This window comes from Halichoerus grypus, chromosome 3 (genome assembly GCF_964656455.1).
Source record: "Halichoerus grypus chromosome 3, mHalGry1.hap1.1, whole genome shotgun sequence".
NCBI classification, from domain to species: Eukaryota; Metazoa; Chordata; class Mammalia; order Carnivora; family Phocidae; genus Halichoerus; species Halichoerus grypus.
The window spans coordinates 48,686,811-48,711,631 of record NC_135714.1 but is presented as its reverse complement, the minus strand read 5'-3'; the positions used below and the strand labels follow the sequence as shown (position 1 = coordinate 48,711,631).

Sequence of the window (24,821 nt, the reverse complement as noted above, 5' to 3'; positions counted from 1 at the left end):
GTCTCAGCTGTTGTATAAAAAGTCTTCACCAAAACTCAAGTTCACCTAAACTTTATCCTATATTGTCTTCTAGGAGTTTTACAGTTTTGAGATATACATTATGTCTTTCATTTATTTATTGAGTGAATTTTTGTGAAAGATTTAAGGTGTGTTTCTAGCTTCATTTGTTTTACATGTGGATATCCAGGTGTTGCAATACCATTTGTTGAAAAGACTCTTTTTTTCACTAAGTTGCCTTTGTTCTTTAGTGGACTAGGAGTTGATCATATTTGTGAGAGTCTACTTCTGGACTCTTTTCTGTTCCATTTTCTTTTAACAAAAAAGTTAACTATTCTTTCACCAATACCATACTGTCTTAATTACTATAGCTTTATGGTAAATCTTAAAGTCTGATAGCATCATTCTTTCAACTTTGTCCTTCTCTTTCTAAATTTTTAATAATAGTTTATGAGCACTAAGACACCTAAAGTATCTAGGTGTACATAACATGATTTGAAAGTTGCTCTGAGGGCAAAAGTGTAGGGTTTTTTTAAATGAGTTTATAGGAGCACTAACTATGGGCAGAGACAATAGAGCTTATTCCCCACATTATAAAATGTGGGCAGACTTGGCCCTCAAACTATAGCCCTGGTCTTCTAGCTCTTTTTGTACTACCACAACTTTGAAAGCTATATATTCTGGAAGGAATAATAATAAAATGGAAGTAACCTGGGTCTACAAATCATGATTTAGAGAGTACCTAAGAAAATCACCTGACATGCACTGGATACAAGCAAGAAATAAATCTTTATTGTGTTAAAACTTTTATTTGTAACTGCAATATAGCTTATATTATCCTGAATTACACCCCAGAAATAGTAGGTTGTTTTCTGGTTTTTGTTTTTGTTTTTGTTTTTTGTCAGCATCATTCAACAGTCAGAATAAGAAGCTCAGAAAGCAGAAGACATACGTAAAGTTGAAATTTGGCACAAAGTAGAATGTCCTTGCTTAAGATCTAGATATCCTTTATCCCTTCTCTACCAGAATAATACATCTGAGATATTACCTATTCATCTGAAGTCACAACCTAGACCAGAATATACCCATTCCACTCTTTCTAACTCCTGTAGAACATGCATAATTTATTTACAGGCATTAAATTTGTAGGGTCCACAAGCACTCAGCCTGAGGTGATTCAATTATCTTCCCCTGAAGTGGGACAAGTAAAAAGCAGCAGATGAAAGAAAAGGGAACAAAGGAACTCTAAAAAAAAAAAAGCTGATCTTAGAGGGCATGGAAAAAGCATTTCTTAGAAAGTAGTAATTGTAATAAGGATGCTCATCATTTTCACATGCTATCTTTATTCCAAAAAACCTCAAAGGATTTTGGATTTGATCTCGCAATTTCAATACCTGTGTGAGTGCTTGAGAAAACTAATAATTCTCACAAGATATTCTCTTTGAAGGCACCAAAGTGGAGGATATAATTATATGTCCCAATGAACTGATCACTTGACTACACCCTGGAATAACCCATGCCCTTGGCAAAGAATGGAAAATCGGTATTCTTCACAGAGGGAAAGCAGATTCTTCATTTAAGCAGCCATTGTTTAAAGTCAGGAGAGACAGCAAAACTATGTGTACATATATCAGAAGCCAATACTGTAGGTATAGTTTACCAAGAGCCTAAGCACTCTATTCTTCCATAAATCTGGTCATTTAATAATCTTTGAATGCTTAATCAGAATAAGAGTTGGTCCATTTTATATATTTATATTTATTAGGTTTCATCCAGGAGAAAGAAAGTCTCTACTTTTCTAAGAGCTCTCATAATCTGCACATGATCTTAGAAACTGGGCAGTGAGACTACCTCGAATGTTTTCAAGACCTTAACCTTCCCATGACTTTTTGAAATTCAACAAGCAGAAGACCCTTTAACAGTATATGGCATTCATATCTAATGTTTAAAGGTTAAACAGTATATATACATTCAGCAATTTGTGCCAAGTGCCAAAAAATAATAACTCAGATCCTAAAATGAGTTCTTGATATATGTAAAGTTGCTTGCAAAGGAGAAAAACAGATAAATTAGCATAATTCCTTCTTTCCTCAATATCCTTGGCAGCAAAGAACAAAACCCCCCACTGGTAAAAAGCTGCTCCATCTGCCATCATATTGCAAGAACAGCTTGCTTTCTTGGAAAGATGATTTATGGGACAACCAAATCATATCTTTCATTTTGGGGGGTGGAAGATTGTGGTAGTGAAGTTTCTATGGAGAATATCCACCTATTGTAGGCCCATTGACAAATATACCTAAAAAGCAATACTCTGAACTAATGTAATTACCAGCAATCTACCTTCCCTTTCCTTCGAACCTCTTTAAAGCATGAGGTTGTTATTCTTATCTAAAGACACTGCTATGTATACATGATTTATTAAGAAAGTTGTGCACATAAGAATGAGATTTTTTAGTATGATAAATGATCATTGCTACATAGCAATATGGAAGTATTATGGTGGAAGCAAGTGTCTTGCTAATTTTCACATATAGACAATAAGTACATAAGATGCTAGTAACATTCCCCAGTAGTGATTCCTCTGTATTTTAATCTGTAGATGGAAAAAAAGGTGGGAGACTTAAATGATCTGACTCCAGTCCCCAGTATAAAACTGTGGCAGAGACAAATTAGTGTATGACATGTGACCTGAGATACTGAACCACATGGTAGACCAAACTGTCTCTGAATTTACTGAAATCAAATAGGTTTCCAGAAAAGTAATTGACAGATATGAGTTCCTTTCTTCCTCCACATTTTCTCCCCTCTGGAAAATCAATTAGAAATGAGCAACATTTAAAACTTTACATTTTCATGACTCAAAATAAATTCTGATCTCTTAAAATTTACTTTGGAGCCACATAATTTAAAGGAGTATTCTTTTGTCGACATATACAGCAAAAGTATAAATGAATATTTTACTTTATTATAAAGAAAAGAAACATAAAATAGAAAGTCAAAATAATATTCTTTTCCATTACATTATCTTTTTAAATAAGATAGTAAACTAATACTCTTATCAACAACTCAGTAATGTTGATTGTGAAAATTCCTCCTTCCTTGGCTTCATGACCTTCAGAATTGTAATTTAATGATGAGAGGAAGGTTTCAGAGACCCTTTTAAGACAAAGCAAATCTTCAGAACTATTATTCTATTTGGTTTTACATATGCATTTTAATTTTTCTACTTTATGACTCCATTAATCTCTCATTTTAAACAGCCTCCATTTTTAATTAAAGTACAAGTTTTGCAGACCTTATTTTTATTGCTGACTGAGGCCTTGACTAATGGTTTTTATTTTATTGTGAATCTCAAATGCAGTTATGGTGCCAGGCTGAATTAACACACTAGCTGCAGTCTTAAGTGAATGAACAGGTTAAGCATAGTAAGTGTCCCCTATGGAAGTCTTAAAAACTCTAGAATATAAATATGCAAACACCTTAAGGTCACTCATACCAAAACCTCAAGGTATATGAAAACCATGAGCAGCAATGAACATAGATGGGCCCCTTTCTCTCTCCTTCCACTTACAACACCTTCCTGGGCTCTTGTTATGCCACAGCCCTTCACACTTAGGAGCAGTGTCAGAGAGGAGATCCTGCTCCTTCTATCTCAAAGGAGGGGAAAATTGGTACAAGGCTAGTTTTCAGTGAATCATACTCAATAGGAGCAGCATTCTTATGCCAGGGTCTTTCCCTTTTTCTGGGCCTTTTCCTTTTTTTCACAGACCTGCATGCCCATAAGTATCTTTCTCTTCCCACTACAAATTCTTTAGAACAAGTCTATGCTTGCTTTCTTCAGGGAGATCTGAATTCTTCAGCTTCTCTCTCCACAAATAGGTAGGTGAAACTATCTGAGGAGGATGGAGTTGGAAACCTTGCTTTTTCATTGAAGCTCCATTTTTTAAATTAGCTTTGGAGATTCCAAAAGCAACAGTTTGATCTTAATTCCCAATTGACTCAGGAATGAAACAGAAGGGTGTGATTAATTTGTACTAAACACCTAACCAATGGGATAAAAAATTAAATTGCTAATCATCTAGTTTCTGGACTATAGAACTCACTTTTCAGTAAAATATGCTATATACCTTAATTGTACTCTAAATTTTTTAAAAATATTATATTTATATACAAAATATATCCTTTCATCTGTATTGTTTCCATACTTTTGGAAACACCTATATTGTTTGCATTCTTTCATATTCCATATCATTAATTGATACCTGTAATTCAGGAATTTATTTGTCACAGAATGAGTAAACTCCTCAAGAATAGTTTTCAGTCAAAATAAAAATCAGTAACATCAAAACATTAAATAAAACAAGTAAAATAGTTTTATAAAAAGAAGTTTTTTTTGTTAAGATTTCACTTATTTATTTTTTTTTATTATTATGTTACATTAATCACCATACATTACATCATTAGTTTTTGATGTAGTGTTCCATGATTCATTGTTTGCATATGGAAATCGGAGGGGGAGACGAACCATGAGAGACTATGGACTCTGAGAAACAAACTGAGGGTTCTAGAGAGGAGGGGGGTGGGGGGAGGGTTAGCCTGGTGATGGGTATTAAAGAGGTCACTTATTTATTTATGAGAGAGTGTGTGCATGAGTGGAAGGAGGTGCAGAGGGGGAGGGAGAGGGAGGGGGAAAAAAAAATCTCAAAATCCATACCAAGCATGGAGCCAGATGCAGGGCTGATCCCACGCCCCGAAGATCATGGCCCGAGTTGAAACCAAAGTGGGATGCTCAACCAACTGAGTCATCCAGGCACCCCTAAAAAGAACAGTCTTTAAAGTTAAAGACCCCTGTTTAAATTCCAGCTCCAAGATTCATTTGATATGTGAATCTGTGCAAGTTACTTAATATCTCTAATCCCTAGTTTCCTGATCTGTGAAATATGAATGACAATATTACTCATAAATTTGAATGTAGGTTGGAAACAGTTTCTCAGAATGGTGTTAGGCAATTAATAGATGATCAAGACAGTTTAGATACTGTCATCATCATGTGGTAATCTTATAAATAATGATTTTTCATTATTATATTAATCTTCAAAAAGTACATTTCCAAGCTTATAGAAAAATAATCTTTAACTCCATGATTCTGGTTTTTCATTCTCACCTTGCCCACTAATTATATGACTTTGGGCATGTTGCCTTTTCATTATGAACCTCAGTCCCTGCATCTAGAAAATGATGTTTTGAAAACTGCAGAATTTTTGTACACAGGGATTCAATACTGGATATGTAGTGGTTAGCACAGAATAAGTGTTAAACAAATATGATTTCCTTTCCCTCCTTCACTTGACCAAATGAATGAGTTCATTTTGTCTTCTTTATAGCAAGAGATTGCCAATGGTTGTTGTAGCCTTTGGGCTTCATCTGCTGAAAAGCCAGAATTCCTTTGCCCTTTCAAATCAAGTTCTAGAAAATGGTTGCACAAGGGAAGTATAGGGAATTGACTGGAAAGGGACACTTAGGGAACTTTCTGGAGTGATGAGAATGTTCTAAATTTTGTTTTAGGGGGTGGCTACCCAGTTGAATATAACTGTCAAAAATGACTGAAGAACTCTTATGAGGTGTACATATTATTTTACATTAATCAAGTCTCAATGTTTTTAAACCCAGGCTAATCTGAGAGTTAGAAAAACAAAAGGCTGTCTATCTTCTCTCTATGAATGATTATTATTAAATAATTATAGAAAAAAAGCTTAAGGGGAGCCTGGGTCGCTCAGTGAAACATCTGCCTTCAGCTCAAGTCATGATCTCAGGGTCCTGGGATCCAGCCCCGGGTCTGGCTCCCTGCTAGGTGGAAATCTGCTCCCCCTACTTGTGCTCTCTCAATCCCTTTCTCTCTGTATCAAATAAATAAATAAAATCTTTTTAAAAAAAGAAAAGAAAAGGGCACCTGGGTGGCTCAGTCGTTAGGCGTCTGCCTTCGGCTCAGGTCATGATCCCAGGGTCCTGGGATCGAGTCCCACATCGGGCTCCCTGCTCAGCGGGAAGCCTGCTTCTCCCTCTCCCATTCCCCCTGCTTGTGTTCCCTCTCTCGCTGTGTCTCTGTCAAATAAATAAATAAAATCTTAAAAAAAAAGAAAAAAGAAAAAAGTTTGAAATAGTAGGCAACATTTAAAAACTAGTAAAGATCACATGGAAACCTAGATGCCCTATTTCTCTTTAAAAATCAGAAGACCTGGTAAGAATGAATACACATTTCCTCAAGTAACAGTCACTAAAAGTGAATAAAAGCTAACAAATTAGAAAGAGTTTGCCCCAGACCCTACCAACTCTAGTGTTTCCCACACCAACCACCCAAACTTATGAAAATAGAAGCCTCACTGATATTGTAATCCATTTTACAATACCATATGTAACATAGTTTTTGGTACTTCAAATTGAAACTCTCCTCAGAAGAGTAAGTTCTATAACAATACAATAATGTAGAAATTCTAATACATATGTCCTACTGTTAAAAGCCCAAATGTAGACTAAAACTCATTTTTCAAAGGAAGATACTCACAATTGTTGTATTATAACAAAAGCATATCTTGTTTATTATAGACTTAAAATAGTTGAAAAAATCATGTACAAAATCTATTGTTTCAAAGAATTAAGTGCTTTAAATTATTCCTGCAAGTGGATTATACAAGGCACATGGCTTAAAATTGGTAAGAAACACTGGTGGTTTGGGTTTTTTTTTTTTTTTTTAATACAATCTTGTCTTCACAATTTAATAATTCAATCTTGTCTCATAATTTAATGAGTTATAAATATGACCCAGAACTCTCTCTTTGCCTAAACTTGAGCAGTAGTATCCAAACACTCGGGATCCTAAGGCAGGTACCACCAGTTTGTTGCACTGGCAAAAGTGATTCACTTCTAGGACTGGTAGAATCACTTGAGCTGATTCTTACCTTAAGATGAGAAAAACCTTCCTGTCAAAGGTCCACAACGCTCTGGATTTCAGTAAGCACTCACTGTATTAGTAATACTCATTTATGAGATTTAAATCAATGAGAAGACACCCAGGAGAAATTACACCAAGGCCCTGTGGAGCTAGTTCAAACAGACACAATCAGAACCACAGGAACATATTATTATTATTATAAGAATGCCACACATACATACATGGCACACACAACACACACAATTAACTTTTTTAAAATAAAAATCTGAAAATTATAACAAGCAAAATAATAAAGGAATAATAAGCATGCAAATGCTAAAATATTCATATTCAATAAAATAGAGAATACACAAAGTAAAAAACCTCAGGTATAAAGCCTAAAAAAGAATTTTTTTTTGTTTTCAAAGGGCCTCCTCACTGCTTGTTGCCATTCAAGAGTTGGTTTTTCAATGGCATAACCCAAAGGCAGAGTGCAGTATTCAATCGTTTTATCCAATAATACAAACAAACAAGCTGGGAGCCTCATGACCTGAAGTGAACAGAGAGAATTCGGTCTCAATAGTACAGTGGGCATTCCCTTGGGAGCTGCACAACTATTGGATTGAAATCAAGTGCCTTTCCCTACAAAATGAGAACTAAGGACTGAATCAATTACCTGAAGGCAAACCCAATCACACAATGAAGCCTTTACCACCATGAATGCAGCAGAAGAGCAAGGTAGGAGGGCCACTGCACAACTGTTCTACAATTATCAGCAGTGGCTACACAAACAACATTGTAGCTTTCATTCACCTGGAGAGACTGTCACATCTGGCACAGCGGCCACAGCTGCTGCCCAAGGCAGAGAAGGAAACTGTTCACACCCGTGAAGAAACAACCTATCTATTATCATCAGCTAATACTGAACATGATGCCTTGTGAATAGAGCAAAGATTCTGCATGGTGTTTAAATACATTTCTTCAAATTGTGATTGCCGCAAGGTTTACCATATCCTTATTTTTTGTCAGATGCCTATTTTATGTAACCATCCAAAATGGGTGTGCATTCTTTAGTATTTATTAAATGAAATGAGGAAAGCAAACTAAACGAGGTAGTCTGTGGGAACCATTCATAAAATTCACCACTCTGTTTAAGAACACGGAATCACTTACTTTAAACCCCGGAGAAAGAAAGCTGTACCAACTTTAAAAATCCCACATTTCAGACACTTATTGCTGCCACCTGAAATGTAAAATGAATATACATCTAATTAATTGGTCCTTATTATAAAAGTATAAAACTCCAAGCAATCAATCAAAGAAAATGACAGATTTAGTCCTCTAACAGTTCTTCCCTAGAAACAGTTTCTGTCACAACTACAGATAGGACCATTTAATAATAAATTTGCTAGTGAGGCAAAAAAGACTGGATCAATTCAAATGTATCAGTATCACCTTATTAACTGTCAACATTTAGGTAACATCTTCACGTGCAGGGCACCATTCTAAGCACTTCGCATGCACTAAATTATTAATCTCTACAACAACCTATAAAGGAGACACTATTATTATTCCCAGTTAACAGATGAGGAAACTGAGTAACAGGAAGATGAGGTGACTTTTTCCCCTAAGAGCACACAGCTAGTAAAGGCTGAAGCTAGGTTTTCAGAGAAGGCATTTCCTCTCCCAGGCTCTGAGAGTCTACTACACAATTAGCATCTAAACTACTCTCCCAAGAAGCAAGTGTTTGGTATGTGAACTCCATAACAAAAAGTTATAAATTTGGATGGTCACATGAGTTGACATTATACGATAATCTAATTTATTTTTAAAGATTATTAGAATTTATACATACAAAGGAATGCGATTTCTTTTATAAGTCACCTTAAGAACATTTATGCAACACAGCAAATTTTCCATTACTTAAGAAAGAGATATATTGGAACCCCTCCTTGAATTTAGCACCTCTATTAGAATTCATTTTCATACTCATTAATCACTAATGTTTTGGGGGTACCAATGAAATCCATAGCATATTTAACAGTATATTGCTATCTTTCGGGAGGGGGATTTCATTTTTTTGAAAACTCAAAATATATTTTGAGCCAAGCCAGGTGAGTGAAGTGATAGAAATAGTTCATATAGTTTTTGGCAAAACAGTAGGATTTACATCCCCATCCATTACTGATTATAAAGACAATTCCAGTGAGAAGTTTCAAAAATGATTCCGCAACATCCTCACCACTAGAATGTGTATAGTTTTCCAAAATGACTACTTTAAAAGATTGCCCTATTTGCATTAATTGCACTAATTCTGGAAGTTTGGTCTTTAAAATCACATTACTTTGTAGTTATATCTCATAATCTAAAATAAATAATGAATCAGGATTTTGTTTTATGGTATTTAAAAAATATGACTATGCATGATAACATGTATGAACACTTTTTTAACCTGAATAATAAAAAATTCACAAAACTTTAGAGGTAAAATTAAATCTTACAAATATCTGTGACTGAAGGAATTTTTTTCAGCACTAAACAAAAATTTTAAAAAAGAAAAAAAAGAGAAAGTGAGAAGGTGTCCAAAAAGAAGCAAACAATGCTCAGTTCCACAAATTGTTCCAATTTTAATAAAAATTCCTTATACTTATTTGTTAGATAAAAACACACAAGGACACTTCTTTTTCTGCCATCTTGGAGCCTGTGGAGGCCTGCTGGGAACAGGACTCCTATAATACCAAATAATGTCCAGAAGGCTGTGGTCCAAGGCCATTTTTGCTGGCTATAAGCAGGGGTCTCCCAAACCAGAGGGAGCACACAGCTCTTCTTAAAATCGAAGGTGTTTATGCTCGAGATGAAACGGAATTCTATCTAGGCAAGAGATGTGCTTATGTGTACAAAGCAATGAACAACACAGTCACTCCTGGTGGCAAACCAAACAAAACCAGAGTAATCTGGGGAAAAGTAACTGGTGCTCATGGAAACAGTGGCATGGTTCTTGCCAAATTCCGAAGCAACCTTCCTGCTAACGCCATTGGCCACAGAATCCGTGTGATGCTGTACCCCTCAAAGATTTAAATTTAATGAAAAGTAAATAAATAAAGGTGTAGATTTAAAACACACACACACACACACACACACAAGGACAAGAAGATTTTGAAACACCTACTTCGAAGTGTCCACTAGCAAATAGCCCTCACTTTGTTATCTTTAACACTGGGCAAATTCTCACTCTCCCAACCAATGAGCAGCTCTTACACATCCCCCTCATCTCACTGTACCTTCATTGCTTCCCCTCACCCCTCTCTCCCCACTATTACCTATCATCACCCTTGTAATAAAATCCTCCTATTTTAGGAAACGAAGATTCATCCAATCTGGTCTCAGGCACAATCTTTTGCCAATTGTTTCCTCTCAATTTACGTCTGCAGTGATACCATGCACTGTTGATTCTCAAGTACCTCAGAGAAAACTCCTTTAGGCCACGGATTACGATATAATCTTTACAATGTAATCTAAGCCTCAAGTAGATAATTACTCCCCAGTGTTTAATAAATACCTTCAAACTAATTTCGAGGCATTTATTTCTTGCCTTTGCCAATCTTGATCTGTATGTTTCTGAAAGTCAAATTCTGGACTTTCCTCCTTTTAAACAAAACAAAACATGCACACACACAAACACACACCCAAACTCTAGCGATAAGCACTAAATAAATTCATTACCAGAGTATCTGCTGAACTAGTCATAGATAACATTTTTTAAATTTTTCTTATTGTTGTGATTGTTTTTATTATTTCAGATTTGTCCTCATCAACAGACAAACTGAGATTATGTTCTTACTCCTAATATTCAAAGAAATCTCTCTTTCTCTACCAAAATTGCTTCTTTGGCTATTTCACCACTAGGGGAGTAAAATGAGGCCAAGCAACAAAGAGAGTTATCTGTTGGCCCTTTTGGGGGGAAAGAGAAATTTTTACACCAGTAAAGATGGTTGTAAGTGAATTTAAAATATTGACACAAGATTGGCAGCTAGCTGCTCATATTCTGCCTGAAAGGTTTACTACTGGCAGGAACTCCCAGCAGCTGCTTGTTTGAAACGTGAGAAAACATTTGGACAGTTAGGATAGCCTGATTTTCCCCTTAAAATCTGTTTGGCAAAACTTCCTGGCAGTTAATATGATCCTGTGAAAGGCTTTAAAAAAAAAAAAAGTATTCACATCTCGTCACAAAACTTGTTTTGCCAGTGTAGACGATATTTTAAAAAGCCATATTTTAAACTCACAATCTTTTTATTGCTAGCTAATATTTTTCCTGCAGCCAATAACTAATGCAAAATGGATGGCAAGACCTGTTTTTATAATAAAATGATTAGATGATCCATAGTGGAAATCTTTTAGAGATTACCAGTAGCGTCCATGAAAGTTAATTTTCTTGTACCAAGTTGAGATTAGAACAGAGAGCATCATGTGCAGCTTCATCAACGAGTACAAAATCTTTATTAAGAAACTCCTCTAACAGTGCTATTGATTTAGAGAACTCGTTCTTAAGCATTAAGGCAAGAACAGTCCAAATATCTTAACTTCGTTCTGCCACGGTCACATGGTAAAACGCAGCATGAGCTCTCTTATGCATCCAGGTACTCTGCATAAAATAACCACTACCCAGGGGTGTGTAATTTGTGTACTCGACTTTTATAATAATTTTCTGAGCATTTTCTTTCCTTAATGGGTGTTCCTCTCTCACTTTAACTGTTTTCCTCTCATCCACTTTCAAGTATGTCATGGCCTCTGCAGTGCTACCCCTTATCTAAGGCAGGGCAATCTAAGGATATTGATTTATGATGGCTATGTAATTTACACACTCCACAATTTTCCCGTATGATTTATTCAAAAAACAGATTGTACATTAAGCTTGGCATTCATTAAGCTGGCCCATTCCAGTTTCATATTAATCCTGTATTAGATATGTTTGGAAGCTTTATGCATGTATAGTCATTTTGGCAGATTTTAAAGTACATGCAAAAATCACAGTAACCCTTTAGAAACATTTGCACTGAAGGAAGGCCATGAAACCGGTAAGATGGGATTACATGAAGATAAAATACTAGCATTGTACATAAGAATGAATTACCCAGTGAACATGACTTTTAGGAAATTGATAAATTTCAACTACGTTTTTTTCTTTAATTAACATAAACAGAAGAACATTGTAAGATCTACCCATTATTAATAAATGCAAGCTAAATATGTTCTTAAATATATAAAAAATCCACTTTCAGCATTATGCTATGCTTGTCTGAAAAAAGAAACCCAGATCACAATATCTGATGATAAATAAGACAACTGAAAACTTGAAAGTTAATAATAATAACAATAAAGGATACTATATACATTTTCTACTATAAACATAATATTTTTGGTAACCTTTTAAGAAATCATCTCTATTATTTTGGATTTGCTAATGAACAGTGAACTATTATTAAGCTTTTGCCAATAATTGATAAAATATAAAACATACACCTTTAAGGAGAGTTATCCAGATTCTTAACAATAGCCTTCATGTACTTCAAAGAAAAAGAAAATGATCTTCAGGTAACCTCACACATGCATCTTTTTTCATCTAACCAAAACTGAATTTAAATTCATATAAAGCTCCTCATTTGTTCAAGTCCATACTCCAAAAGTAAAGGAGATCTTTTCAAAGATGTAAAGTGTTCAGCAGAAGGTGGCATCATTGTGCACAGATTGATGCCTCTAATTCCATATGTGACTTAAAAGCAAATTGCCAGCAAACTGACAAGCTGAGTCAGCATTTCATCTCATTTCCTTCATTTTTAGAATGAGAAGGAAATTAAGTGAAGATGCAGACAAAAACATGGTCTTTCACTTAAGACTTCAGTAGAAAAGAACATGATCAAGGACATTTAAAATAATAAGAACCTCAGAGACCACAAATGAGTTCTATGGAAGTGTCCCTGATACAGCCTCACAACAACACTGTACAAATTAATATTTATATTTATGCTTTGATTGCAATACATAGAATGTTATTCCAATGTTCTGAACACCATGGAACACCACAGAAAAAGGGAGAAAAGAAAGGGAAGGTGAATGATGTGGAAGAAGGATGGAGGGGAACACTCAAGTTGTAATTTAAAATATTTTTTCTAATTTAATCACAAATATATGGTATCACATATTCAAAAGCAGGCTAAATGTTCAATATGGTAATGTGCTTATTGTCTCTAATGCAGAAAAGTGGGCTCGTGCTATTTCTGTACATTAAAATTATTTCAAAATTTTTAATTATTCAAATCGTCACAGATTTTTGATTGCTTACTCAGTGAACTACAAAAACAAAAGCTGACATCTGATTAAGTTATGGTTGCCTGCAATAAATCATTTGAAGTCATTTATTTGGAAATGGAACCCTTTATAAGCTTTTCTATTTTTAAAACATATCAGTCTAATCAATTTAATTTTCAACACAGATATTGCTTTTCCCTCCCTGTCAAAATGTACAATGGGATTTCTACTAAATTCAAGTAATTAATTTTTAACTACAGAAGTAAAGAACTCTGCTATTTAAGGATTTAATTTTATTATTATTTTTAATGTAGCAGTGTCCTGATGGTTATTATTTGGCTGAATGAATTGAAGTGAGGCTCCCTGGGCAGCTGCTGACATAATGACTGATTGTGTGCAGAGCTGAGAATGTGAATGATAAATTTTGAAAGGCTCTGGAATTTGTGAATAACAAAAGTAGCTACAGTTCCTAAAATCTAACCATTTGTTCTTGGCAACAAAAGAAGACTCAAAGGCTTTTGTTTAATGAAATGATTCAAAAACAGGATACACTGGAATTAAGGGTTATCTCTACCAGCACAATTCAGCAAGCAGCTTGTGTGCCCAAGTAGATGGATCACAAATGTAGGCTGGTTAACATGATATAAATGGAATTAATCTGATTCTATTCCCCCTTAATATTATTATGGTAGTCTCATGACAGCTTAGTATCTTCATGCTTTTTGCAAGGAAAAAAAAATAGCACATAGAAATAGGAACCATTAAATAACTTTTGCATGGACAGGTTAATGATTAATTCAAGAAAAGTCAGTAATTAAAACATACACTTGTATTAGTTTTTAACGAAAGTGTCATAAATTGTTAAAAAGATTTTTTAAAAAAGAACTGAAATCCTTGACTATAATATATACTAGCTATGTAATCTTGAGGTGCTGATTCTTCTTAGACATCAGTTTCCTTGCATGTAAAATGATTTGGAGAATTATACAAGATTCTCCAAGTCAAACACAAAACAGAAAGCCTGGCAAATGATAAGTGTTATTAATACTGGTTTCTGGTGTTGGGAGGTGGGTGAGGTAATAGTGGTAAAAGTGCCATTCCAGAGGGTATCTTATTTAACCCTCATAAGAATCTCCTGAGATAATTAAAACAAACCCTTGAAGGGTAGCAGAATAAACCACCTTAAAATAGGACTGTAGGAGTTTAGGACATCTCACTCCAAAATACACTGCTTTGGAATACTGATTATTTGGAGATGTAGGCACATGAAAAACAGCAAATGCAGGGAGAGATTTTCTCTGAACTCTACTTACCTACCTAAAGACAGATTCTCTAGAAGGAACTCATTGTCCCCTCCCAGAGAGTTGCATCAACCAGGGAAGACTGACCATTACCACAAGAGAGGAAAATTGAAATGGACACCACACCCAGACACACTTTGTCACAAACTATCACACCTCCCATCTATTCTTCTAACAAAGGCCCATTCATCTGTCCTAAAAATCATTTACTCTCCTCTGTCGGGGAGGAAGATTTTCCTCTGCCCTATGGTCCTTCTAGCTGGATTTAGAATCTAAGTGACATGAGACAGATTAACAGGAGAAAATCAAATGTAATATGTATACGTACGGGGGAAATTCCAAAGACAAGAAGACAACATGAAGCTTATATGAGCTAAGGAGAGGGGCAGGGTCTGAGGATACAAAGGAGAGGAAGACCATTAGCAAAAAGTTAAGAGATGTTTGGAAAAATAACGTTGCCCTATTACGCAGATAAGGTTCCTAGGTAAAGGGGAGTCTGTTAATAGCTCTCTTCCCAGTACAGGCTCTCCTTTCCAATGTAAATTTAGGCAGTTGAGGGGGAGGCAGAGAGCTTTTCCTGCATCTGCTGGGTTTTGATTACTTTTAACTCAAAATAATCTTTATGGCAAAGTGGCCATCTTGGGACAATCCGCCCAGGACCCCTACACCCTTAAGAGGCCTAGAGCCCCCTAACCTCTATTCAGATGGTATTGAAGACTGAATTAGCCCCCTCAGGAAGGTATTCATTTTTCCCTGCGTATGTCCCACGCATAAATGAAGTATACATCTTAATAAACTTCTGTTTTTGTCTTGTTGATCTTTTATTACATGGGTCTCAGCTAAGAACTCAGAAGGGTAGAGGGAAAAAGTATTTTTCCTCCCTTATAACCTACATCAGAAATGAGACAACGGGGTAAACCAAAGTAAAAAATAATAATAATAAGGTAGAAATTTAGTGAGTTCTGTGACACTCAAAAGCCCACCTTTTCCCCAGGATATGCTGAGTCTTCAATTAAAGGGATATGACAGAAGTGAAAAATAGAAGGGAAAAAAATATTTTGTTTGGAATAAAAACTGTACCTTAAAGCTTTATAAAAATTCAAGGTAAAAATGAAAAATGTGGCACATTTTTATCATCACTATTAATAAATCAGAAATTAACTTAAGTATTTGTTTTTCCCACAGTTTTTCAAAGTACATATAAACATTCCCATTCCAGGGTCAAAGGCTTAAAATATGCAATTTAGCATATATTGCATAAGGCATAGGGCCAAACTTATAAATTGATTAGGTGGCGGCACACTCAATTCAATTAAAGGAACACCAAAAAAAGGACTCCCTTTTCCAAAAACATCTCTGGGATATCTTCAGTAATGGTTTTCAGTGTAGCTACTCAGAGATCAAAATTATCCATTTTATCTAGGAAATAAAACAGAATAGCTTTAAAAACTAAACTGTTAGCTATGCAATCAAAAAGCACAATAGATAACATCAGATTCTAAAAGAGACTCAATAATTATGAGTAAGAAACTAATAATAATTTGGATAATGGTGCAATTCTCAATTACAGTGCCACACACTGATCTATTGTTTTGATGTTGCTTATAGTATCTTAAGAAGGTGTAGGGAGAATGCCAACTACCAGGAAAGTGATACTACCTTTTTGAAATACCTTGCTGATAGTTTTCAAATAGTATGAGTATGCTAAATATACCATAATAATGTATATGTAATTGCATATATATGATTAAAGTAACTTTAAAGTAATGAGTCAAAGAATAGACATATAAATTATATATTTGAGCACTGCTACTTTCACAAAGTAATATTTTATAAACGTAATTCAAGAAGTTTTACTTTGTGAAAGCAAGCTACTTACTTTCAAAAATAAAGATACACAAAATCAAATCTTATAATGATAATATATTTTGGAAATATGAGAGTCTTCATTTCCAAATGAAGTTTCAAATAAAGACTTCTGCTATTTATATTTTGTTCTCAAAGGCACTGTTTTGATACGAAGTAATCTTGGTTTTCTGGTAAAAGAAGACCAAATAAATCCTTTAATTCTAATCCAGTATGTATCATCTTTACTGTGGATGGATTTTAAATCCTTAAGCAATTTATCTATCAAAATATAAAGCAAGGCACTAACTTCCAACTGCTGATTTTTATTTCATGTATCTGCTGAATTTTCAAATTTGCTGAAAGGCACACCAGGGCGTCAAAAGTTCCCTCGTGGCTAGGTTTGCAGGCATTTACCAGGAAAGAGCAGTTGAGTTTATCTTTGTTCCCAGCCCCACACTTTCAGTTAACCTGAGAGATTTTTTTTTTTTTTTAAAGATTTTATTTATTTATTTGAGAGAGAGAGAGAATGAGAGACAGAGAGCATGAGAGGGAGGAGGGTCAGAGGGAGAAGCAGACTCCCTGCCGAGCAGGGAGCCCGATGCGGGACTCGATCCCGGGACTCCAGGATCATGACCTGAGCCAAAGGCCGTCGCTTAACCAACTGAGCCACCCAGGCGCCCTAACCTGAGAGATTTTTAAAGGAAGCTAAGAGTCACTTTACCTTCTGTTTCATTTCCTGTGACTCTAACCTGCCATGTTCTGGTTCTGATCTTTCATTGCTGCACCTGACACAAGTGTACCTCATCACATAATTTGCAGAAGTAACACACACAAAAAATTATTAAACTAGCTTTGCTTTTGAAACTTGCTGAGGTATTAAAATAGAGTTAGCAGAATCATAGCAATTATTAACTTGATGTTCAGTTACCAAAATTTCAGTACTTTTATTATTGGCTATATGTTTATGAGGTCTATATTTTATTAATCAAAAATAAAGTATATATATACACACACATATATATATATTTACACATTTATTGTTTATTTATTTATTTAATTTGAAAACAACAAAAAGAGCCTGGATTGAGACTTAAGTAGCAATAATATTAGACACTGTCTGATAACAGCAAATACTAGCTCCACAGAAAAGGAAAGATGACTAACAGAGTTATGGCACACATAGTTCCACCATCATAAGATTAAGACACCTCTCATTAAAGGGCAGAATATTATTTTATATGCCATCTTATGAACCATATTTCAACAAATATAGCATGCCTCTGATTATAAGGCAGAACATAATTTTATGCACCATTAAGAAAAAAAGTATGTTGCCAATTAAACTGACAGACTATTTATTATGATGCATCCAATTTCAGAAATGCTAAAATACAAATATAATGTAGGTCTTGAAATGGATAAATTATAGAATGTTCCAGTCACTGTGCAAAACTCTTAAGTTCATTACCTATTTTATTCTTAAAAACCACAAGCAAGCTTTTCATATCTACACAGTGGAGAAACTGGTGGAAAGAGGTTTAGTTACTTGCTCTAGTAACAAGACTAGGAAGGTCAGAGCTAGGAGTTAAAATTAATCCCACATTGGGGCGCCTGGGTGGCTCAGTTGGTTAAGCGACTGCCTTCGGCTCAGGTCATGATCCTGGAGTCCCTGGATCGAGTCCCGCATCGGGGTCCCTGCTTGGCAGGGAGTCTGCTTCTCCCTCCGACCCTCCCCCCTCTCATGTGCTCTCTCTCTCTCTCTCTCATTCTCTCTCTCAAATAAATAAATTAAAAAAAAAAAAAATTAATCCCACATTGGTTGACCCCTCCCCAATGCTTACTGCTTGTTGGATCTGAATTATTTTTTTAAAAGATTTTATTTATTTGACAGAGAGAGAGAGAGAGAGAATACAAGCAGGGGATGGGATAGGCAGAGGGAGAGGGAGAAGTAGGCTCCCTGCTGAGCAGAGAGCCCAATGCAGGGCTTGATCCCAGGACTCTCGGATCATGACCTCAGCTGAACGCCGACACTTAACCAACTGAGTCACCCAGGCGCCCCTAGATCTGAATTATTAACAAACCTGAAATTAGATTCCCTTATTAAAAAGTTAGTAAATAAATATTTGGGACCAACAGAATGTTTCTCTATTCAGTCACTTTCTTCAAGGATTATCGATCCATATAACATTAATCAGAACATTCTTATTGGAATCTAATAATTACTGATTAACAAATAATTAGGATGTGGAACACATAGGTAAGGTGTTTGTTAATATATATTAACGTATCATATATTAATATTAATAATACATAATATTATATTCAGCACAACTTTATATACGTTAACAAGTAAGTCAGTAAGTCTGAATTCTGAGTGCCTCAGCTCTTTATATACTTCCATTTACAGGAAAAGGTAGGGTTTTAACATTGCTGGGAAGAAATGGAAATAAATCCATTTTAGAAATGTCTGAGCAACTGTTTTAAATCATATGCTTTGCAGGTGAAATCAAGAAGGCTTTATTCAACCTATGTAACCCAAACCTAGCAGAAATTATGTTTTATGCAGACCCCTTTCAAAGTGTTATGGTAATAACGGTTTAAAGGACAAAAGAGAAAAGGAACACAACTATTCTCTGCACTCCAGTTATCTGTACTCTTCCTTCTGATGAGTCAGCTCCATGGCTCTTTTCCCCTCAATATAACCAGCACTTGAGCTTGATTTTGGTGTCTTCTACTGCACAAAACCTCCAGCTGCTACACAGTGTGTCTCAGCAGTTCACCAACTCCGTTTCCTGTTCACAGCAGCTCTGCTGAGGCAAGGGCTCGGCGTCTGATAACTAGCTATAGATGGAACTGAGACAGAGGAAGCCAAGAAAGTGGTTCACCCGAATAGCCTGTGAAGTCCCCCGTACTGTTCCACAGGAGTCTCCAATTGGACAGGTGATCTTAGGAAATTACAGGTCAGGAGATAGAGTCAGGCCATTGAGGTACACATTTTGTTAAAATGATTCTTGGTTTGTTGGTCAAGAAGGTTCTATTTGCCTTCCCAGTGGTGCAATCTGAAGACAGGGGACCATTTTTTTTTTTTTAAAGATTTTATTTATTCATTTGAGACACAGAGATACAGAGAGAGAGAGCATGAGCAGGGAGAGAGGCAGAGGGAGAAGGAGAAGCAGGCTCCCCGCTGAGCCAGGAGCCCAATGTGGGGCTCGATCCCAGGACCCTGGAATCATGACCTGAGCCAAAGGCAGATGCTTAACATCTGAGCCACTCAGGCACCCCCGACAGGGGAGCATTTTGAGAATTAAAGGCATTAAAGAGAAGATACAAAAGCCTCTAAAACTCTCCACCTTTGTAAAGTAGATGTTTTCCTGCCTTCTTGCTACCTCCAGGCTTTCAGGACTTTCTCTTTGACTCCGATCTCTAACTTTGGTGCTAACAAAGGAAAAGCCCCCCAGGCGGACCCTCTGTCATTTGTGTTATTCACTCCAACACCACCATGCACTGGATGTATAGCATAGTCATGAATGGACTATGTTGCAGACAGTCCTGAAATTCACAGTTTTTATTTTTTAATGTTCAAATTATGGATACACAGTTACACATACACACATAGGCATGTTTTTATATAAACAAAAGATAATTGCAAACATGTGCATGCTTGCTATCTAGTTAAACAATAATCTGATTCCCAAATATTAGGGGTTAGCAGTGCCTTCCAGATAAGCCACAGTGAATGTTACTAGTCTTATAACCATAGCCCCCAACTCCCAGAGACTGTTTTAAGTTATTATATTTTTTGTCATCAAATTTAGAAGACTTTCTCACTGAAATAAAAAACTAGATTAAATTTACTTTTTCTTCACGCAGGATGATACTGTATATGTCAGCCATAATGAAAAATGAGTATATTTCAGCAAGCTTTAAGATTGTTTCAATTATGAAGAGACATTGGCCTCCCTATAAGTTATACCTGTTTATTTACTGAGTTCGTGCTAACTTCAGTATTACTGTGGCTCTATAGTTTTGACCCTACAAACTTTATACCAGTCAAGAGACACTGAAGAAAACCATTCCCATGTCATCTACTCTACTCTGATGGGTGCAATATTTGCTCCTCCCCTTTGAATTGCAGGATTTAAAAATTAATGGTAATTAAAACTGCCTTTTTTTTCACATCAGAGCTTAAAATTGATGCTTTCAACAAAGAAAAGCAGTCTACTTTTTTAAAAATATTTTATTTATTTATTTATTTGAGGGGGGGAGGGAGAAGGACAAGCAGACTGAGCCTGGAGCCCAAGCGGGCTTGATCTTACGACCCTGAGCCTAAATCAAGAGTTGGCCACCTAACCGACTAAGCCAGGTGCCCCAGTCTATTTTCAACTAGCAAAAACTATCATAGTATAAAACATAAAGACCTACCCTAAAAAATGCAGATTAGATGTAAAAGAAACAAAATCTTCTCCTAAATAATTTGAAATGGACTTTATATTATTCTCATCATGTCTCCATTTTAAATTCCTGTAGTCATTTTTTTTAATATACTGAAAATGGCAAAGAAGAGTCTTCCATAAGAAGTTATTATTTGGCCTCTGTATTAAACCATTCATGTATTTACTCAAATACACACACACACGCACACGCGCGTGCGCGCGCGTGCACAAACACACACACACACACACATTTATTAAGTCAGATGAAATTCTAGGTCTTTCAAATTCAAAATAAATTTAGCACAGTCCCTATTTACAAAGAAATATAATGGCATGGGCAATGATCTTTATTTCACCAATTTCTAACATCTTTCAGTCAAGATCAGTATTTTCACTAGTGACCCTAAGTGACTTAAAGGAAAAGTAGCCGTCCATTCTTAAAAAGTCAAGCATTCACACATTTCTTAAAGCTCATTCATTTATTAAACTTTCATTATATGTTGTATTTATAATATGTTTTATTATTTATATATAGAAATATAACTCCTGGAGCTAAAACAATAATAATGTGCTACAGATCTACAGCTAGGGAAACATGAAATTAACCAATGGTCAACTTGGTCAAGGCCCAGTTCATTGTAAATAAAATCACATACGAGGATTAAAAATAACTTAAATACAGTCCTATATTCCTTCACATTGTGTGTATGTGTGCACATAAACAGATAAAGAGATAAAGAGGGAGAGACAAAATATGTCAATACATTAAACTTTTAATTATATGACAATACCCTATAACTACAATATTGAATTTCATAATTAACTATTTTAATTTGTATTAGCCAAACTAACTGAGTGTTCTGATAATATATGAATGACAACTCCAAGAGTTCACCTATGCTAAATTAATCTCAGATAAACTTTGTAAAAATTACAAAAGTTGTGGCTGATCAGGATGGGTACATAAAAATGTGGTAATAATCAGGGCGCCTGGGTGGCTCAGTCAGTTAAGTGTCTGACATGATTTCGGCTCAGGTCATGATCTCAGGCTTGTGGGATCGAGCCCCATGTTAGGCTCCACGCTCGGGGGGAAGTCTGTTTGAGATTCTCTTTCTCCCCTCCCTCTGCCCCTACCCCCATGTGTGCACACTCTCTCTCAAATAATAAATAAATAAATATTTTTTAAAATGTGGTAATAATATAATTTGATGATCATATGCAATTATGGAGCCTAATGAGTGTTCAAATCTCTTTATAAGTAGATCTAATATTTAATGGACATGTGAAGACCCACAATACTTTGGTAACTGGAAGGGAGGTATGTTTTGTTTTCCATTTATCAAAATATAATTTTAAGTATCACTTCTACAAGTTTTACAAATTAAGCGATAATGACAAGAGGTAAGAGTTACTAAGTGCTTACCATATTTTAAGTACCATGCTAAGTGCTTACATGGATAATTTCATTTAATCTTCATAACAGCCATTTTAGAGAAAAGTAACCTAAGGAACAAAGAGCTAAAGTGACCCAGGGTCACGAGCTCATAAGTGGTGAGCTAAATTGTTAGCTCAGACATTCTGTCTTCAGTACCCTATTACTATACCCTATCCTAACATTATATTGGGATTGTGAAATTTGCCTTCTTTTTTTTTTTTTTAATTCATCTAACCTGAACAAAAACAACAGTCATGGAAGAGAATCTTTGGTATATCAATATCCAAATATTTACTTTGTTTGAAAAAATTGATTTAGAAGTTCTGATTCTAATAGAATGAGAAAAAAACTATTATGTTAGAACTTACCTCTAAATAGATACCTTACTATAATATAAATTATGGCCCTGCCATAAAGATAATTATTGCCATAATGTATATCCCTATAATTCACTATTCAGCATGTTAACAGTCTTCTAATGTTGGAAGTGACCAACAAAACAAAATTATCTACGTCATAATTACTTAAGTCTAGCACGATGATAAGTATCTTAATAGATGCAAAGTGAGAAAAAGAGAAACATGGCGTCAAATGTAAGTAAACATTTCTCTGAGAAGATGCTAATATTTTCTACGGATGAAAAATATCCACCGTATTTCTTGCTAATAGACTACACCAATCATGTAATTTGAATAAAGACAGGGGTGCCCATTTAAACCCATGAAAGGAGAAAAGTTTGAAAAGTAGTAAATGAAAGAAAAAATATGATGAGGTCATTTTAAATCACTAGAATTCCTCAGTTGGGCTACATAATAAAAACTTTTATTTCCATAATACATGAGAGTATGTACACATCTCTAGATATATATAATATTCTATGAGTGTATGTATGCATATATAAGTATAATTTTACTTTAATTTTTGCATTATTTATTAATTTTGACCCAACCTGTTTTCACTATTAGTGCCCTGGCTGAAGAAGCATGCAAGTATAATAAGTTTACCATAATCATCTTTTATTATATAAAATATTTTATTAAAATGGCACTCTCCTAAAAATTGAGAACCACTGAAAAAGCACAAGAACTAAACTAGAAGAGGTGGATCTCAATACTAAGTCTTCAGTATAGGCCTGGCCTCTTACTTCCATGCCTCTACACAAAACAAAAGGAGCTGTCTCTTACTCAGTAGTAGTTGGAGAGACTGGTCACCCAACTATTCTCAGGCACATTCTACTGGGCACCGTCCCTACTATAGGTATTGGAAACCCTGATATTTATTTACTCATCTATCCTACAGATAGGAATCATTACATATCCTACTTCTAGCTAATGATATAGAAAGGGAGTTTGCTGTGTAAATTCAGAAAAATATTTGTTCAATCCACCATACTTCTGTCTTTGAATACTGTTATGTCAGGACCTGATGCCAAGTATCCGAAAACCATCTTACTACCTAGAGTTAACAAAACTACACACCAAAGATGTTGAAAAGAGAATGGGGGCGCCTGGGTGGCTCAGATGGTTAAGTGTCTGCCTTCGGCTCAGGTCATGATCTCAGGGTCCTGGGATCGAGTCCCGCATCGGGTTCCCTGCTCAGTGCAGAGTCTGCTTCTCCCTCTCCCTCTGCCACTCCCTCTGCCTGTGCTCTTCTGTCTATCTCTCTGTCAAATAAATAAATAAAATCTTTAAAAAAAAAAAAAAGAAAAGAAAAGAGAATGGATCCTTGATGATTAGTTGCAAGGCCAAACCATCATAGGTAACCCCTTATTTTGGAATTCTTATTAAGTAAGCAAGTGTTCTTTTATTTCTGGCCACTGCTAGTTGGTCTCCTGGTGTGTAGAGCCAAAAGCTCCTAAATGAGTCAATCAAAGAGAAGTATTTATTTGGTGAAATAAATGTATCTTTGGGACCAGATAAAGAATGTCCTTTGGTGAAGGGAGAGACATTGCAGCTACAAAGCATAGGACAAGGTTTTCTCCCAGCATCCATTATCTTTTCTAAATAGTACCCCAAATTTCCTAACAGTGGGAAATTAGTCTCACACCTATCTAGACATCAACCAATTAATACGTGCCATCCTCACTGCCGTACAGATGGATTGGCATAGGTATACTCTACAAATCAAGCCAGTCTGAGCAAATGGAATTAATCTCGAGATATTTATAAAACACTACGGGGAGACAACTTTTCTCTTTCCTAACAGAATTTTAAAGAAAAAGCATATGATGAATTTATGTAAGAATTTACAGCCATCCACAAAGTTTATCTGGATATACAAAAGAGGGAAAAATTCATGTCAGACTGAAGTATTCTATTTAACTATTTGCATAGTTTCCCAATTCAATGTGTAATCATATATAGTTCACCAATTTGCCTTAATTACATGGATACCATCTTGAAGTATCAGACTACATTTATCTTCTCTCATTTAATGACTACTGTCACCATCCAAATGCTCTAAGATATTCTAGGAAAAAACTTTTAAATTTTACTTCCAAAAGAAAAAGACTGTCACAATCAAACATTCTTTAAAAATCTCATTCCCAATGCCAACTAGCTTTCATGACAAAG

General features: G+C 35.4%; 1 protein-coding gene and 1 pseudogene across 24 annotated transcripts in view; one reads left to right on the top strand and one right to left on the bottom strand.

Moving 5' to 3' along the window:
• ADGRL3 (adhesion G protein-coupled receptor L3) overlaps positions 1-24,821 on the bottom strand; it is an 829,369-nt gene that overhangs the window by 716,696 nt on the left and 87,852 nt on the right. The window contains exon 2 of one of the 24 annotated variants that reach the window (XM_078068697.1): positions 8,099-8,168. The exons of the other annotated variants lie outside the window; for them this stretch is intronic. The gene's annotated coding sequence lies outside the window, so the exon portion shown is untranslated. The remainder of the gene's footprint in view (positions 1-8,098; positions 8,169-24,821) is intronic. 24 annotated transcript variants of the gene reach the window in all.
• LOC144381254 (large ribosomal subunit protein eL33 pseudogene) lies at positions 9,605-10,003 on the top strand (annotated as a pseudogene).